Source organism: Hemicordylus capensis, chromosome 4, assembly GCF_027244095.1.
Source record: "Hemicordylus capensis ecotype Gifberg chromosome 4, rHemCap1.1.pri, whole genome shotgun sequence".
NCBI classification, from domain to species: domain Eukaryota; kingdom Metazoa; phylum Chordata; class Lepidosauria; order Squamata; family Cordylidae; genus Hemicordylus; species Hemicordylus capensis.
Genome location: NC_069660.1, coordinates 59,902,597 through 59,921,318, shown reverse-complemented (window position 1 = coordinate 59,921,318; position 18,722 = coordinate 59,902,597). Strand labels below are relative to the sequence as shown.

The 18,722-nt window shown below is 43.8% G+C and overlaps 1 long non-coding RNA gene across 1 annotated transcript; it reads right to left on the bottom strand.

The window, feature by feature from the left end:
• Positions 1–1,870: 1,870 nt before the first annotated feature.
• On the bottom strand, positions 1,871–9,651 carry LOC128324940 (uncharacterized). The gene is made up of 3 exons (XR_008307172.1): positions 9,553–9,651; positions 8,851–8,997; positions 1,871–3,591 (listed from the first exon to the last, which is right to left on the bottom strand). It is a non-coding gene; the product is annotated as an uncharacterized LOC128324940 (long non-coding RNA).
• Positions 9,652–18,722: the final 9,071 nt, after the last annotated feature.

Below are 18,722 nucleotides of genomic sequence, written 5' to 3'. Positions count from 1 at the left end.
TAAGCCCACTCTCCTTGCAGAGCCGGGTTAGGCTTTACACACGGATCATGTGTAGAGCCTCATTGTCTTGAGATCTTCTCTGTAAGCTCTGTTCTCATCCAACTGGGTTTCCCTGCTGAATAAGGGGTTGACTAAAAATCTCCCCTACACAAGTTGGGTTCTCTTACACTTAGCCAGAGGAGAGACATGGAGGCTATTCACACAATGGCGCAAAATCGGGCTAGCAGAGGCTAGCCCGATTTTGCCCCATCATGTGAACCACCGGGCTCGGCTGCGATCCTGGTGGTTCCTAGGCGGGTAACCGGCTGAACTACCCCTGCCCTAAAACCTGTTTTGCAGAGCAAGCGCTCCACAAACCTGGTTTTAAAGATCGTGAGTTGGTGCGGCAGGGCTTCATGCCGCACCGCAGTTACTAACAAGTAGACCCCCAGAGGGGAGGCGAAAAGCTGCCTCCCAGCTCCAGTATGCCCTGCGCAACTAAGAATGTCTCTGAGCCAGGCAAGATGTAACTTCTTTTGCCAAAACTTCTCAAGTGATTACATCCCAGTTCAGAGCAGCATCACAGCCCAGAAGCAGATTCCTACTCCTCATAGCTGGCTTCAAAGTGAGGTCACGGTAACACCAGAAACACCACTCCACACCCTAAAGCATTCAGCCTTTCACGCTGATGATGCCCCAGTGTCTGAGAGCATTCTCATTGGAAATACCCTGAGAAAAAAAGGCACTAGAGAATGAGGTGGGTCTCACGATCCATGAGACCTGCTTTTTTAGAAACTGCGGAGAGAGTGGGCTAAGCCCGCTCTCCCCGCAGATGAGTGGGCAGGGAGCCCTGGGCAGCCGGATTGGCCGCCCACACGTTTGTCATGACGGAGCTGGCAGGGGGGAAGCGGGGGCTGCGCAGCCCCTGCAAGCCCCAGTATGCCCTGCATGAGCACACAGGGCATACTGGGGAGACCCCCGGCCAGTGGTCTACTCATGAGTAGGCGTGGCGCGAAGGCGCACTGCGGCTACTCGCGATTGTAAAAAGCAGGTTTGCGGAGTGCTCGCTCCACAAACCTGCTTTTTACCAGGGGTTACAGAGCGGGTTAGCCGTTCCAGAACCACCAGGCTCGGCTGTGAGCCCGGTGGTTCTGACGATCAGCAAAAATCGGGCTAGCAGAGGCTAGCCCGATTTTTGCTGATCGTCAGAATAGCCCCAATGACTATGAGTTCATTTACCTAATCAAAAACTGTGTTCTGTCTGGGTTTAGGAGATTTGTATGATCCCAATTTTCAGTTGCGTGGAAACAAAGTAAGAGGAGAACCAATCACTTCTACTGGGTAGAAGTGATTGTGTGGAAGGAAGGTAGGAGGAAAACCTGGGTAGCTTTTCCCATGCTCTTCTTCACACTAAACACATGCTGTAAGGTGCTCACCAGTAAACGTTCTGATCTGCATTGGGCCTGTCAGTTGTGAACAATCTGAACCTAATTATCTCCAGTATGAGGTAGGCAAAATGTCTTTCCCTCAAAAGCCAATCAGTCAAAGAGCCAAAAGTTCTTTCTGGCTTCCAACAGGAGGACCAGCCAAAGCTCACACTCCTCTCCTGGGCAGGTGGGAGGAATGCAGCTAAAATACTGAATGAGGAGTTGGAGGTCAAGAGTTTCAACAGCTCCAATTCCCCCCTTCTTCCTCCTAACCAATCATTAACCCCCCCAGCCTTATGCTTTAACCAGGGCCAGGTAGAGCAACCCTACACCACCCCAGAGAAGCATAGATAGGTAATAAAAATAACTTTAAGTTATTTATTTTATAAATGGTAATATTCTTTAATAATAGTGAACAGCATCCAGACTAGTTAGTCATGACTAAGCACCATCAAAATCAACAAGACAAGTTTCTCATAACTAATGTTAAGTCCAATTGAATTCCTAAATTCTCATAAGAATAATATGAGAATTATTATATTCTCATAAGAATAATAATTCTGCCATCCCAACTTCACTTATAAACTTAGTATCACTGGTTAACATCTAGGAAGCAGTTGGTGCCAATCCCCCATGATCTGGTTAAAAAAACACAAACACCTTTTGTTTATTTTATTTTTTTTTAAGAGAACAATCTGTGTTATATTTAGCCTGCTTTAGTCTTAACCTTTCTTTGAAATGTGAATATCAGCTCTGCCCACAGAGGACTACAGCTGTGATAAGTGCCAGGAAAAAAAGCTTACTGATGTGTAATCAGCAATCCAAGTAGGCAGACACAAATGATTATAAGCACCCTTTACTTGCCAAAGTGCAAGTAAACTGGACACTGTGCCTTGCAACATTCTCAAATGCTTACAACTATCAAGTAGCCTATCACCACCACTCTCACTAGGGATGTGCAAAGAACACAGAACTGGTTCAGATCGATGGCTCGATGTCGAGCCAAACACACACACACACACACACCCAGTTCAGTTTGGCATCGAGTTGAACCCACCAACCTGTTTGGGGTTCAACTTACCCCCACTGGGGGGACACTTCCACAGCTGTGTGTGTGTGTCTCCAGAGGTTCCCCTCCCCCGCTGGCCTCCATTAGTGCCAGAAATTGCGCGGTTCAGGTGGTCTTTGGCCTGTTCTAGGCCTGCCCTTGTAGTGGTCATTTTGGAAGCCTCTGCATGGGCCTCTACGTGGCTGGTTCTGGGGGAGGGGGAACCTCCAGAGACCCCCCACGGCCACAGCAGTGCTCCCACAGAGGGGGTAACTTTGAACCAACCCCCCCAAATTAAACCTGGGGTTTTTTAGGGGGTGCAAAATGGAACCGGTGTGGTCCAGTTCAAGTCTGGTTCAGACTCGACCCAAACCAGGCCCACCGGTTTTGTGCACACCCCTAGCTCTCACCTCCTGTCATGGGCATGGTATGTCTACACAAGAGCACCTCTTGTTGCCATTAACAGTATATTTCAGTCTCCCAGGATCACTAAACCAAAAAATGCTTAAAAAGCAGATAAAACATGAGGATGCTGGGCTGATTTGGATCTCATGGTTGGAGTAGAGACCACATGTGATTAAGTTACTACCAACACAGTGGTGTCAAATGCAGTGCTAAGCTTTGGATGGAGCCAAATTAGAACTCAATAAAAAAAACCTTAATCAAATCAAAAATATGACTATAAATCTGCATTAAAGCTACAAATGACTGTAAATACAAACCATAATCAATACATATGTTGATGACTTTTTGTACTTACAGTTTGTAGTTTTAATACAGATTTATTGCCATTTGTTTGATTTGATTATGGGTTTTGACTGAGGTTTCAGTTTGCTGTTTATCTTTGTTTTCTTGGGGGACCTACTCCTCTTCTGGTGCAGGTTAAAGCAGCAGCTTGCAAAGACCGAATGTTCCTCAGCTTGACTCCAAAAGGCATTTCAGACATAATGGATGTTAATCACTTGACTGCAACATTATGATATACAGTATATACATGAGTTAATCACACATGTGCACATTTCAAGAGAAATTAAATTACCCCAAAATAAATTTATTGCACCTACAGTCTGTGTTTGGCCAAATATTCAGCTGCAAGGATGGGTCTTTCCAGGTTTCTCCAGTCAGTTTGTCTGCAGTCTAAAGAACAAAAACAACAAAAAGACCAAACATAATATTAATAATATTTTTACATCACATCAAATTCAAAATAGTAATGTCCAGATGCAGAACAGATTGCAACATATTACTGACTTCAGATATACAGTATATCAGACAGACAACATATATGCATGAGGTGACAAAATAAGACATTTCATTATCAAATTACACTTTCATAGGACGCTCCTCATTGGAATCAAAGACCATAATGTGTTTTATTCTCCTGCTACGAATGGCTTATTTCAACTCTGGCAATTCTTCCCAGTGCTCACTCCCTTTTCTTATGACTGGCCCTGATTCTGGTAAATTAAATCTTACACATTGCATGTTCACCACTTGATGTAGCTACATTTGATGCCTAGAGGCTGAACGTATGAGCTAGGGATGAGCACAAACTGACGTGTTGCTGACCATGTGCATGATGTTGCTGACCATGCAAATGGCACCCGCGCATGCATGGACACCATGTGCATGCCAGCGCCACATGTGGGTTCTTGGGGGCAGCACCATCACAGCAGGAAGCTGCATGTGGTGGCAGAGAGCAGGTAAGTACATGCTCTCCTCATTTTAAAAAGATGCCACTCGCTGCTCCCTTCCCTGTGGTGCTGAACCAGTGCACCAACCTTGGTTTGTGCACATCCCTTGTATATGCCGCTTTTCAACAAAAGAGTTCTCAAAGCAGTTTACAAAGAAAAAAATAAATAAGATAAATGTTTAAAGCTCATCTGAGAGGCGGCACACAGGCCATTTAGAAGTTAAATGTCCAGCACAGCACCTATCAGCTGAGAGGTGGTTCATGGGCCATTTCACATGGTCTGACAGGAATGCTGGCACTCCAGCTGAGTTCAGAAATGAAACTGAGTGACTCAGCTGGAGGTTCCGGCTGTCAGGACTCCCCCCGTCATGTCTGGACTCATTCCGACAGTGCTCGACAGAGGGCATATCAAGTCCAACTTGCCTGTTAGAATGACATGACTGCATAGCCCTAGTAGACAACACTGAGCCAGATGGACCAGTGGTCTGACTTAGCATAAGGCAGCTTCCAATGAAATCATTCAACCTTGTAAAGCAGAATTCTCCTCCTGTATACCCTGGGTCTGTATACTTCCAATTATCCAACATCTTTTGGGTACAAATATTTATTTGATTGATTGATTGATTGATTGATTGATTGATTGATTGATTTCTATACCACCCTTCCAAAAATGGATCAAGGCAGTTTCAAATCATGTGTCTTGTCTATGGGAACTCATGCCACAACTGACAGTAAGAGGCAAGTCAAGAAGTCCAATGTTCATAAGATGTGTTTCATTGGCAGAAACAACAACATTGTTCCTAGTGTGCAAATAAAGTCATTGGTGGGTGTTTTTTGTTGTTGTTGTTGTTTTTGGTAGGGAGATGACATGACAGAAGCTATCAGAGATATAACAATTCAAAACACTCAGGTCATTCACACAGTCCAAAAAATGTGTTCTTTCCAGGTTTGGGAGTTGTGTGTGCTCTCCATTTTTGGTTGTGTGGAAGCAAGGTAGAGAGGGTAGCTTTTCCTCCTACCTTCCTTCCACACCATCACTTCTACCCAAGTTTTCCTTTTACCTTGCTTCTACACAACCAAAAATTAGGAGCATACACAGCTCCCAAACCTGGGTAGAACACAGTTTTTGATTGTGTGATTGACATTACTGTGTAGTATCATAATGAAATGTGCTTATTATAGTTAGCTACAGTGATCAGTGTAGTATTGATTTGGTGAAACATGAGTATTGCGAACACTCACAGTTACTACTGGCAAGGATAAATCTCTTTGACTGATTTTCTCAGTTAAAAAAAACACAAACACAAACCAAAACAGTTTTATGGTAACAACAACAAAAGGCTGTCAAGGGCAAAACCCAAGTGCAGATGAATGTCAAGAACTCTCAAGAACAATCAAATAATGGAGAAATAAGCTTTGTAGTAATGCTTTGTGGGCAGAGCATGAAAGATTGAAAACTGTACAGCCTTTTGCAATCGTCATGATAATGTTTTACATTGTGAACTCTCCAGATCTCATCATTTATCTACTATAACACGCTATGGTCACTGTGTCTTTTTTGACAACTGACTATTAATAATTATTCTTATTCATGAAGCACTTAAAATGCTGCTTAGTAAGCACTGTACAAAGAACAGAATAGACAGATTCTCACTAGAATAACACAGTCAGAGACGTGACACAAAAGGAAGAAGAAAGAGCAGAGAGATGGCGGTGGGGAGGCGATGCAGACTCCAGAATGTTCACTTTAGAAATGATGGAGTGGAATGGCCACTGATTAAGAACATAAGAACAGCCCTGCTGGATCAGGCCCAAGGCCTATCTTGTCCAGCATCCTGTTTCAAACAGGGGCCCATCAGATAACTCTGAGAAGCCCATCGGCAGGGGGTGATGACATGCCCTCTCTCTTGCTGTTGCTCTCCTGCAACTGGTATTCAGAGGCATCTTGCCTCTGAAGTTGGAGGTAGCCTATAGCCAACAGTCTAGTAGCCATTGATAGACCAGTCCTCCATGAATTTGTCTAAGCCGTTTTTAAAACCATCCAAGCTAGTGGCCATCATCACATCCTGTGGCAGAGAATTCCATAGATTAACTATGTTCTGTGAAAAAGTACTTCCTTCTGTTGGTCCTACAATTCCTGGCCTTCAGTTTCATGGGATGATCACAGTTCTAGTGTTTTCAGAGAGGGAGAAAAAAATGTCTCTCTGTCTACTCTCTCTACTCCATGCATAATTTTATACACCTCTGTCATGTCTCCCCTTAGTCACCTCTTTTCCAAACTAAAAAGCCCCAAATGCTGTAGCCTTGCCTCACAAGGAAGGTACTCCAGGCCCCTGATCATCTTTGTTGCCCTCTTCTGCACCTTTTCTAGTTCTACAATGTCCTTCTTAAGATATGGTGACCAGAATTGTACACAGTACTCCAAATGTGGCCGCACCATAGATTTGTATAAAAGCATTTTAATATTAGCATTTTTATTTTCAATCCCTTTCCTAATGATCCCCAGAATGGAATTTGCCCTTTTCACTATTCAAAGGACAAAACACATTCCAGATGTGTGGTATGTGATAGGACTTTTCCTCTGTATGAGAAAACAATTTGTGTTACAATTTCTCACGTTGCCCTCTCTCCTTGGGCCACTTCACACATGATTTTATATAGGGTTGCAGACAGAGGGAAGGTTTGAGGAGCAACACCTCAGATTTTTTGGGGGAAGATAAAAGACACTTTTGTGGGGGATACTTGGCTTGTTAGACTTGGCAGTGGGGAGGAGACACTTTTGGGAGCAAGACATGCCTTGTTCAGTTTGGCAGGGAGAAAGAAACATTGCAGGCATATGTGGGTCATTAGGTTTGGCAGGGGAGAAATACACTTTTTGGGGGAAGACATGGATTTTTAGGTTTGGCAGGGTCATTCAATAAAATGAAGTGGGACTCCTCAAATAGTTAGGGGGGATTTTATGAGTATACGCTCTACAAACGTAAAGCAGGAATGTAACAAATATGTTTGCCAGGGTATATTATACTAGTGCATTCATCAGAGATTTGTGATTGGCTACAGTCCAGGTGCATCACTTCCATGAAACAGCGAGGTGGTTGCTTCAGGCGCAAGTCTGAGGAGGGATGCAAGGATAGGGAAGAGCCATCCCCCACCACTGTGGGTGTGTGGGTGGGATTGCAGATCAGGGAGCATCATATTGTCCTTGCTTGTCCCAGACAGTATAATGTCTTGGACCACCCCTGGTACAACTTTGTCTTTGGTTTACATGCTCGGTGGCAAACCTGCTGCAGTTTGCCTCTGCAAAAGATGTAAAATGGGAATGATGCCTAAAAGTCTTCCTCATGACCCTTTTACCCAGTCACTTGGAACTCAGTATGCCCTCCCCTGCTTGGAAACCATAGAGATCTGTGCATTTGGCATCTGCCATCAGTGGACATGGGTAAATGTTGGAATTCCATTACAGCAGTCCCAGCTCCTACCACAAAAAGGAAGCAACTGCCCCAGGAAGGAGGGTGGTGGTGGTGACTTAAAAAAAAAACAACACCTAGCACTGCTGCAGGGAAAGCTGGGCGGCCCCTGCAGCACTCCTTGGGAGTGTTGGGAGGGGCAGACAGGGAGTGATGAAGCTCATGGGTGGGGGTGGGGGGCATTCTGAAATGAAATTCTGACATTTACAGTCAGTAAATGTGTACAGTCCTAGTGGACATGCTATCCTGCAAAGCACACACTATGACCCTGAAGCTGGAGCAGCTCTGAAAGGACTGCATCTGCCTCCTGCTCCTTCATGCTGAGAAGCATGCTGAGCAGACATCCGTACTCTTGGAGGGCCTTCCATGAAGAGGTGGGGCTTGCATCTGCTCAGGGGCGGATTAATCTTTTGGCCACCTATAAGCAGCCAGATTTGCTGCCCCAGGGACAAGGATAAGGGGGCTTGGCGGGGGGTGGGAAACTTATTTCTGTCTTTTACCTTTATAAATGCCACCATGTATTGACAGAAGCTCCGCCCACCTCCTAAACCATCACAGGAGGTGAGGTCGGGCACCGGAGGACCACGGCAAAAGAGGTCCTTCCTCAAGCCCAGCTTACTCTCAAATGAGACATAGCAGGTGATTTCGGGCCTCTGCACACTCATGTGTAGAGGCCCAAAATCGCCCACTCTGCCTCATGTGCAAGTAAGCTGGGCTTGAGGGAGGACCTCTTTCATTGCTGTCCTCCAGTGCCCAACCTCACCTCCTGTGATGGTTTAGGAGGCGGGTGGAGGTTTGCCACCATAGGCGGCTACCTATACTGCCTATGCGGTAATCCGCCATTGCATCTGCTGTGCTGAGTTCTGTAATGGAGTCTCAGCAGTCATGCTTGCATGTTTGCTGGGTTTGTCGAGCCAAGCTGAGGTGATGCTCATGCGCTACTGATGGGGCAGCAGTTTGCCTTGGGTCCTACCCACCCCCAAATGGTTGTGTGAATGTGCTGTCTAGTGGTTTTTAAAATTATTTTTGAGACTGCTACTTCACTTTCAGATATCAGTCAAAACAGTGAATATCCCACCTATGGCTGGTTTTTGTTTTAAGCTTTGTGATTAGGACTAGATCACACACCAAGCCTTTGTTCTGGCACTTCTTTTCTCTACAAAAATGTGTTTTCTCCATATACTTCATTGTTCAGTGCCAAGGCTAATTTAAGAACAAACATTCTTTTCATCTTACCTTCCCATCCTACCTCTCACACATCTCCCAAATGGGATGAAATGACCCTTCATTTGATGAAACAAGCATAACAGATGCCTTTAATTTTCTCCAGAGGAAAAAGGAGGCTAACAGCTCACTCTTTTGTTGAGGCAAACAAATACAGCTCTGCAAAAGAATATGAAATGACATCCCCTTGAAACTGCTACCAGTTTATGTTGAGTGTGAAAAAATATACATTTATTCATGCTTATCCTTTTCCCACCTCCTGATTTCTCCCAGGCTGTGCCATGGATCAACAGGAGAAACTCGAAGACTTTGTCACATCAAGTAACCACAGCAACTGACCCCCTATTAACCAGCTTTGTTGTTTCAACACAGGAGATAAAAATAAATTGTACCAATGCTATTTCAGAAAGACAAAAGATATTTAATTGGCCTTCAGCTTTGCTGCACTGTAAATAATAAATCACAGTGCTATGAACGTGACCTTCCTTTCTGCTATCAACCCGATCTTCTCTGAGCAAGGGTACCTCAACCAGCCGTATCCATGGTAGCACTGCCAGCATCTCAGAATTACAGGCAAGAAGTACAGGCTTCTGGATCAACAGAGATCATTGTGGCAGAGCCTTGCACACAGGGCTGTCTTTTCCACAGGTTGCCTCTACAGCACATCCAAGTATATCATTGTTTTATTTTCAAGAAAAAGAGATAGAAACATACATTTGCAATAAACCTGAAGCCATGAATTATCCTGGAAAGAAGCCAACATCTTCTGCAGCAAATGACGGAGTAGTCTGCATTGTGAAATGGACATACACTATCATTGGGATTAGGAAGGCAAACATGTTATTAACTTATATTAACATGACATTGGTTTTAATCATTTATGTCCTACATTTTCTTATAACTCAAAGCAGCTAACAAGTAAAGTAGTTACACAACCAAAACTTCAAATGCACCAACTGGCCATTTATTTCCTATGTTGTTAGCCATACTTCCTCTAAGGAAGAAACTCAGGGCCACCTACATGGTACCACCACAATTTTGTCCTAAAAAAAAAACATGGATGGAGGTGGTTAGGCTGAGAACTGGCGACTAACTGAAGGCCATTCAGTGAGCTGTGAAGGAGGGGAGTTGGGAAGAAAGAGTTAAGAGGGTATGTGAGTGAGGTGGAAAGGAACTCTGGGAGTCAGAATGCATGCCTAGGATGAAGACATAAGTCACCTTAAGTGGCACAGCGGAGGAATGCTTGACTAACAAGCAGAAAGTTGCCAGTTCAAATCCCCACTGGTACTATATTGGGCAGCAGCAATATAGGAAGATGCTAAAAGGCATCATCTCATACTGCGTGGGAGAAGGCAATGTTAAACCTCTCCTGTATTCTAACAAAGAAAACCACAGGGCTCTGTGGGCATCAGGAGTCGAAATCAACTCGACGGCACACTTTACTTTTAGAGCATTGAAATCAACGCTCCCTGATCCAAGTCCAGCACTCTAGCAACGACACCATGCTGGCTCACCCAAGAACACACTCCCTTGCATATAACTTTTACTACTATTTTTTACATACTGCTTTTCAACAAAAACGTTCTTGAAGAAGTTTACATAGAAAATAATAAGAATGCAGCTCCCTATCCCCAAAGGGCTCCCAGTGCAAAAGGAAATACAGGAGACCCTTGTTACTCGCGGAGGTTCCACTACTACTACTTCTACTAGAGGTTCTACTTACTACTGCGAGTAATGGAAGCATGAGTAATGAGGCATTTCGGCTATGGAGAAAGGGGGGTTAGGTTCCAGGGTGGAGGGAATTTTTTTTTAATGCCCTCAAATGGCCGAGAACTTATCGTGGTATGTTCCACGGGTCCCCAATGTACCCAGGAATTCCCCCCAAAGAAAAAATGCCTCAGAAAAGAGAAAAATGGTGGGGGGGAGTCAGATTTTTGCAATAAACAAGCCACAAAATGGCTCATTGAGACAAAATGGAGGGCAGAAGTAACCCCTGTGGTTACTCCTTGCCCTCTAGGAAACATGGATATATGAGTTTTAACAATTGTATCTGCAGATACTGGAAATGGGTGTCTATTGGACACCCTGTGGATACATGGAATTGCGAACGAGGGTTCCACAAATAACAAGGTTGTCCTATACAAGATAGCCACCACCAACAGCCACTGCAGGGATGCTGTGCTGTGGCAGAATAGAGTCAGATTTTCTCCTGCTTAATATAAAGACAATCACCACTTTGAAAGATGCCTTTTTGCTCAGGGGTTAGCAGGGGTTACTTATAAAGTCTTTTGAGGCCAGCTTAACTAGGGAAGAACAAACAGATCTGACTGCAGTCCACCAGAGAGGGAACAAAGGTGTGTGTGTGTGGGGGGAGATGACTAGGTTGGAGGAGGTGGGGCCAAAGTTCTCTTGTGTGGGTATTGCTGGAATGTGAGGGATCCTGCTTACAGCCTCTTGGGATGATGTTAATCTACAAAAGGGTTAATGCCTGGAGCAAACACTGGTTACAAAATCTGGCTTAGGTCAGGGGATTGAGCTAGAAATGAGGCTGTTCTCATGTGCAGGCAAAACTGGGCTAACGAAGCTAAACCCAGTCTTGCCCATGCCTAGGAACTGCCGGGATCATGTCCAATCCTGGCGGTGCCTTGGCAGCAAACCCACTGAGGCAGCCACTCGCTTAATTGAGGTTAAAGGAGCAAGTACTCCCTTAGTCCAATTTTTTAAATCATGTGGCAGTGTCAGCTGCTTTCAGCCAATGCTCTGACACTGACAGGTGACCACCCATTGCTGGGGGAATCCCCATAATGCACTGTGGACATGTGCGGTGCATTATGGGAGTTCCAGGGGCCTTCCAGCCACTAAACCTCCCTGCTGCCAGCAACAGCCACCAATCATCTGTGCAGGTGATCTGCCTGCTCAGCAAAAAAAAAGGAGATCATCTGAGAGGAAGGTCAGCTTTTTGAGCCTTCCTCTCCTGCCCTTCATGCCCTTTCTCATAGATCATGAGAACGGGATCAATATTTGAATGTGAAAATAATGTAATGGGAACACATAAGACAATGAAGCCTCAGTCCATGTATGCAATAGTTTTTCCATTCTTGTGGAATGGAAATACTCTGCATGTGTGCAAACATGTTCCACTGCATATGAGCAAAGATATGAGGATGTCGGATTTCATAGGAGAAAATATATAGATACAGTTTCATATAAATTGTCCCTTGTGCTTCTTTGTTGTGCTGTGTTGTATAATCTGATAAGCAATTGTTGCAAAAAAAAACTTGATAGCTTCAGAGTGACTTCTTGATCTAATCATCACCTGATCACTTCCACACTTCTATTCAGATCCACTCAATTTCCCATTACAATTGCAGCTTCTTGTGCTAAATCATAGGATGCTTCTTGTGCTAAATCACAGGATCATAGGGCCACTAGACAACAGGTGGGTGCCCCAGAGTGTAGGGCATGATGGGTGCTACCTACCACCCAAACCACAAAAGAAATAGGCAAGCAGATGATTTTTAACAAATTTCTAACCTTTCCCCCAAAACCCCACATGATCCTGTGAGGAAAGGTTAAATATTGCTTTAAAATCACCCTCGTAGCCATTTCTTTTGTGGGTTGGGTGATAGGTGGCACCCACCATGCCCTACCACACAACTCAATTTGGTGTCCCTAAGAAATACTCATGAGGAACAATGAAGTGTTTCAAGCTTCCCATTGTTCCCTATGGCCAGAACAAGCAGAGTGCACAGAGTTTGCAACCCAGGCTTAAAAAACACTGCAGAAGCACACAGTAAAGGGAATCTGTCCCTCCTGACACAGAATCAAAAGACAGTCCAAAAATGGCCAAAAAGTATCCTTGACCCAGAATCCACTGTCAGCCACAGTGCCTGCATCATTGGCACAAGTTGCTCTCTCACACACAGTTATGACTCATTTTACTTCCTAGCATTACAACAACCACCACAGCAGCACCCCCATATACCCAACTAGAACAATTCCAGCCACTTTTTGACTGAGTCGAAATGCAGATTTGCAGAACACATTTGCAGAGCAGAGCAGAGCAGTGAGGGAAGCACAAATTAGTCTCAAGGCCAGACATGGAGCTCATCACAGCAATCACCAAGAAATATTATGGGTGTGTGTGTGTGTGTGTGTGAGAGAGAGTGAGAGAGAGAGAGAGAGTGAGTCCACTATCTATTTCTCTCCACAACACTGAGGCTTTTCTCACGACCTGTCTAATCCTGCCTGGGCTGCCCCAAGCAGGGTTAAGCTGTTCATGAGAAGCAGCGGGATCCTCACAGATCCCTCCACTCCCCTCCTACCTATCCCCCTTAATAACCCCGCCTATTAGCCAAGGTTAAGGGTGCTCTTGCATCCTTAACCTGGCAACCGGAAATCGTGCGATTCCTCAGACTGTGCAGCCTGAGGAATCACAGAGACAGGTGCATATAGCACCAGCAAAGGGGAAATCCCCAATGCAATGTGCATGCCTCACATTGCATTGAGGGATGCCTGGAGGCCGGAACAACATGTTCTGGCCCCAGATCCCTCTGCCCTGTTCCATGCTCCACAGAGTTGCATGAAGCAGCATTGTCCGTGTGGGTGCATGGGAGGCACGCCAAAGCCAACCAGCTTGGTCATCTGGGGGGGAGGTAAGTGGACAGCAGCCTTTACCCTGTGCCCTCCCTGCCTGCCCAGGGTAGTCATAAGAATTGCCCCACTATCTAAAAAAACAAACAAACAAACCAAACCAAACCACAACACAAGGAAGGCAGGAACCCAGGTTCTGCCTTTCAGATCAGCAAAACCAGATCGTTATAGCATCAATCACAGCATATTATATTAAATGCTGATAAAAGAAAACCACAAAATCAAATTATCCTTCCTACTCTCTTATGTATCCTCTTCAAGAGAGGCATAAGGGCTCTCTCTGCCTCCCAGCCCTTTGAATAATTTTGAAACTCCTTCCTTTTGTGTTTTCCCCTTCCTCCTCCCTCCCCCAGCCAATGGGGGCACAGTTGCCCATGATGACACTTGATTTGTATGATAACAAGGCAACCAAGAAGCAAGGAGCCATTTAGAAGCCAGTGCCATAAAACCAATCAGCAAGGGAAAAACAGGCCTCCAAAATGGTGCTCAAAACTTCAATTTTTAATGATCAAAACAGGGTTGTTTTGTTTCAAGCTGTTTTAAAAGGGGGTTTTGTTTGAAATTTGAAACACTCGAAATGGCCCATTTCAAGTCAGAACATTTTGATGTTGAAACATTTTGCACATCCCTAGTACATTTGCAGCAGGTTTGCGACTTCAAGCACATGAATTACTTGGGCATCTCTTGCATATTATAAGAGGTTCTTACAAGCAATATTGAATGAAGCATGATATTCTCACTGCTAATAGGAAGGTGGTATTTCAACTTCATGATAATCCTCAGGAAGTCAAAGGCAAATGTCACAACTGCAAGTGTTAACATTGATTTATAATTATTTGTTTACTCACTCGATCTTGTAATATGCAAGGAAAAATATTCACCTCCCTGTCTATTAAAGCGGCTACTCTTTTTGGCAGCTCCACACATACACATGAAGGTCATCTACAGGTCCGGATTTAATTTGGTTTCAATCAAAATTACAAGATTTTCTTTAAGTATCAGTCAGATCCCACATTTACTGGTTTTCTGGCCAAATAGAGTGACAGAACCTTCTTTATTTGGGATTTGGTCCTGTTCTAATCAGGGAAAAGAAAATGGGTGGAGTCAGTCCAGCACAGTGAATTGGACTGGGGCTTTTAATTTAATTTAATTTAATTTAATTTAATTTAATTTAATGTTACATTTTATATCCCGCTCTTCCTCCAAGGAGCCCAGAGCGGTATACTACATACTTGAGTTTCTCCTCACAAGAACTCTGTGAAGTAGGTTAGGCTGAGAAAGAAGTGACTGGCCCAGAGTCACCCAGCAGTTTTCACAGCTGAATAGGGATCTGAACTCAGGTTTTCCCGGTCCTAGTCCAGCACTCTAACCACTACACCACGCTTTGATCCATAACCCTTGGCATTCAACACTGCATTTTCAGAGGGCACATTTCTGAAGCAACTAAGTAGTGCTGAAATAAAAAGAGAAAGGAATTCAAAACCTTTCACATTCAGAATCGACAGATTCAGCTGCAGACAGACATACTGGAAGAAAATGTGGGTATTTGTGGAAGAAGTCATGTTTCATTAATAAAATCTGAATTTCAGGGTTTTTATTAAATGCTAAGCTACATACAAAATCAAAATTCAAACACCCAGTTCTCCGGAAACCTGAAAGTCTGAAGTCAAATTCTAACAATCAATACTAAACTCACTGATTGATTTATTAAGTGCCATCAAGTTGGTGTCAACTCTCAGCAACCACATAGATCAATTCTCCCCAGGATGATCTATCTTCAACTTGGTCTTTAAGGTCTTTCAGTATTGCATTGATTGCTGTCGTAATCAAGTCCATCCACCTTGCTGCTGGTCATCCTCTTTTTCTCTTTCCTTCAACTTTCCCCAGCATTATGGGCTTCTCAAGGGAGCTGGGTTTTCACATAATGTATCCAAAGTATGATAGTTTGAGCCTGGTCATTTGTGCCTTGGGTGAAAATTCTGGATTGATGTATTCTATGATCCATATGTTTGTTTTCCTGGCTGTCCATGGTATCCTCAAAAGTCTTCTCTGGCACCAAAGTTCAGAAGCGTCAATACTTTTTCTATCTTGCTTCTTCAAAGTCCAGCTTTCACATCCATAGAGTATCATCGGGGAAACCATTGTCTAAACAATTCTAATCTTTGTAGATATAGACACCTCATGGCATCTAAATATTTCCAAGGCCTTCATTGCAACCCTACCAAGTGATAGTCTGCAGCATATTTCTTGACTGCTGGATCCTTTACTGTTGATTGTCAGTCCTAAAAGGCAGAAGCTATCCACCAGTGTCTTCATTGTCAGTTCTGAGTCTCGTTGCTGTACCCATTGTCATTAGTTTAGTCTTCTTGACATTTAGTTGTAGTCCCATTTTTCCACTGTGGTCCTTGACTTTCATTACTAGAGCTTGCAGATCATCGGCATTCTCAGCTATCAGAGTGGTGTCATCAGCGTAGTGCAGATTATTGATGTTTCTTCCTCCAACTTTAAACCCATGCTCATCTTTTTCCAATCCAGCTAGTTCTCTCAGTATATGTTCAGCATATAAGTTGAATAAAGAAGGAGAAAGTATACAGCCTTGTCTTACTCCTTTGCTGATCTGGAACGAATCTGCTTCACCATGTTCTGTCTGGACTGTGGCTTCCTGTCCTCTGTTTAGGTTTCTCATGAGAACAATGAGATGTTCTGGGACACCAATTTTCCTAAGGATATTCCACAACTTGACATGGTCAACACAATTGAAGGCTTCTCTGTAGTGAGTAAAGCACATATTGACTTATCTTTGGTATTCTTTGGCTTTCTCAATTATACAGTATGCATCAGCAATGATGTCTCTTGTTTCTGTTTGGGTTACTCCCAGATTTCCCAAAAGTAGGGTGGCAGCAGCAAGGTTCTGTCGCCTGCATTGTTCCCTTTTGATACTTCATTTGAGTGGGTGGGTTTGTCCCACCAATTCCTTTCCTTGAGATGTTGGTGTGTACCCCAGAAGGGCATCTTGGAGGTTTTGTGCTATTTTCCCCCACATGGCCCCCCTTTTCCTCCTGCCCGTCCCCACAAAGAGCACCTCTGCATGCTGCTTAGAGGATGAGCTGACTTAGACTCTGGTTTCCCCATGCCCTTTGAATTTTGGGGGTTCCATGCCCCTCAGTTTAGTTTTTTTTTTGTTGGTGGTGTGTTTCTCTCTCCAGCAGCAGTTTTAGGGCACAAAGAACCTCATCTAAACACATTAGAGCCATTATTTTTTAAAAAGTCTAATTTTGACATATTTTTATATAACAGATCACAACACAATAAATAGAAGGGAGTGAAAGAACACATCAGGAAAGATGACAAAATAAAAACTAATTATCACTGTTAGAAGGAGTTTGTTCTAAATTCCTAAAATAAAATGAAATATATGTAACTTAATCCTTGTTAAGGAAATATTACTTAGTACAGGTGACCCTCATTATTCATGGGGTTCCATCAATTGTGGATAAAAGATCCACAAATAACAAAATCACGGATAATGAAACCTTGGCTGCATTCACACATATAGGGCAGATGTTGGAATTCTGTTCCATCCAAATGTGTACAACCATGATTTCACTGCAAAAGTGACCTGAGGTTTGCCTCACCAAATTTCAGTTTGAACCTTCAGTTTGTAGTGAGTTCTGCTACCTGACCTGAGTTTTTTGGTGACAGCATTAAATCCGAACATGGATTGCACCATAACTGCAATTTCGTCCACTTTCTGGAACCATAACCATAGAGACAGCAGCGCAGACCCACCCAGGGCCTGCAGCATTTCTCATTGGCTTCCTCTCCAAGCACTCACCCGACCCCCATCTCTGATCCAACAAAGCATTTGCCCGGCAACAGGGATGCTATGACGCCCCGCTCCAAGCCATCCTGTCAAATGGCAAAGTCACACAGGGGCATGCCGTCTTCTTACGCTGTCCCTTGCTTCTCCTTCTTTGCAACCAGGAGGTGGCAAGACAGGCACTAATGGCTTTGCTCCCCAAAAATGAAGCAACAAAGATATATGTTGACAGGCACATGGACTCAAGGTGGCAACATAAGCAGGGCAACCCCATTAGAATGTTGAGGTGGCCATATATGGCAGGGCAGTCATACCTGGGTTTGGGTTTAAAAGGCATCCCCAACCAGGAATTATGCAATGGCTAAGGTATATTTTTTGTACAATGATGTTGGTGAAGGGGGGCTCACCCCCTTTTATGGGGGCTAACCTTTTGCTACTTCGCTCAGCAGAGCTCTCCACTGTGCGCTTGCTCATTTTGGCTATGGAGGAAGGAAATAATTGCACAATGCTGTACAGTACAGTAATTTTGCATAACAACTCCCATCCACAAAATTGATAAAGTACAGTACAGTAATTGATAATGAAAATCAATTTTCAATGGATACAGTACAGTATTTAAAATCAATTTTTAATGGATAGAGTATTTAAAAGCAATTTTAATGAATACTTAAAGTCAACTGAATTTTTAATTGCAATTTAAATTAACTACAGTTATACTGTACAGTACCATACAGTACCATACTAGCCACCTAATGGCACAGTGGGGAAGTAACTTGCCTAGGGAGCAAGGGGTTGTCGGTTTGAATCCCTGCTGGTATGTTTCCCAGGCTATGGGAAACTCCTATATCAGGCAGCAGCGATATAGGAAGATGCTGAAAGGCATCATCTCATACTGCATGGGAGATGGCAATGGTAAACCCCTCCTTTATTCTATCAAAGAAAATCACATGGCTCTGTAGTCGCCAGGAGTCAATGCCGATTCGACAGCACAACTTTACTTTACTTTACCATACTGTAATTAATTTTCAAGATTAAAATTGAATTTTTCATTTGAATTTCAAAATGAAAAAGAAAACTATTCAAATGATAATCAGCATCTAAGCAGGGCTGCACAATGCTGCAAGAGGATCCTCCAAGGAGCTCCACAGGAATGGCTCATGAACATCTCCCAAAGGCTCCCACAGGTTTGCAAAGGCTCCACAGAAACATCTCCAAAAATGCTCAAAAAGCACTGGAGCAATGGCTCCTAAAGGCTCCCCAAGGATACCAAATGCTCTAAAAAATGAATTACTGAAACACAAAAAACTCTAAATATGCAGGCCATCCTCCTCTCACAACCCACGAGCACGTGCAGGAGGAGCATGACTATAGAAGGACGAAACTGTGTGTCAAAAACTGTGGATATGCAATA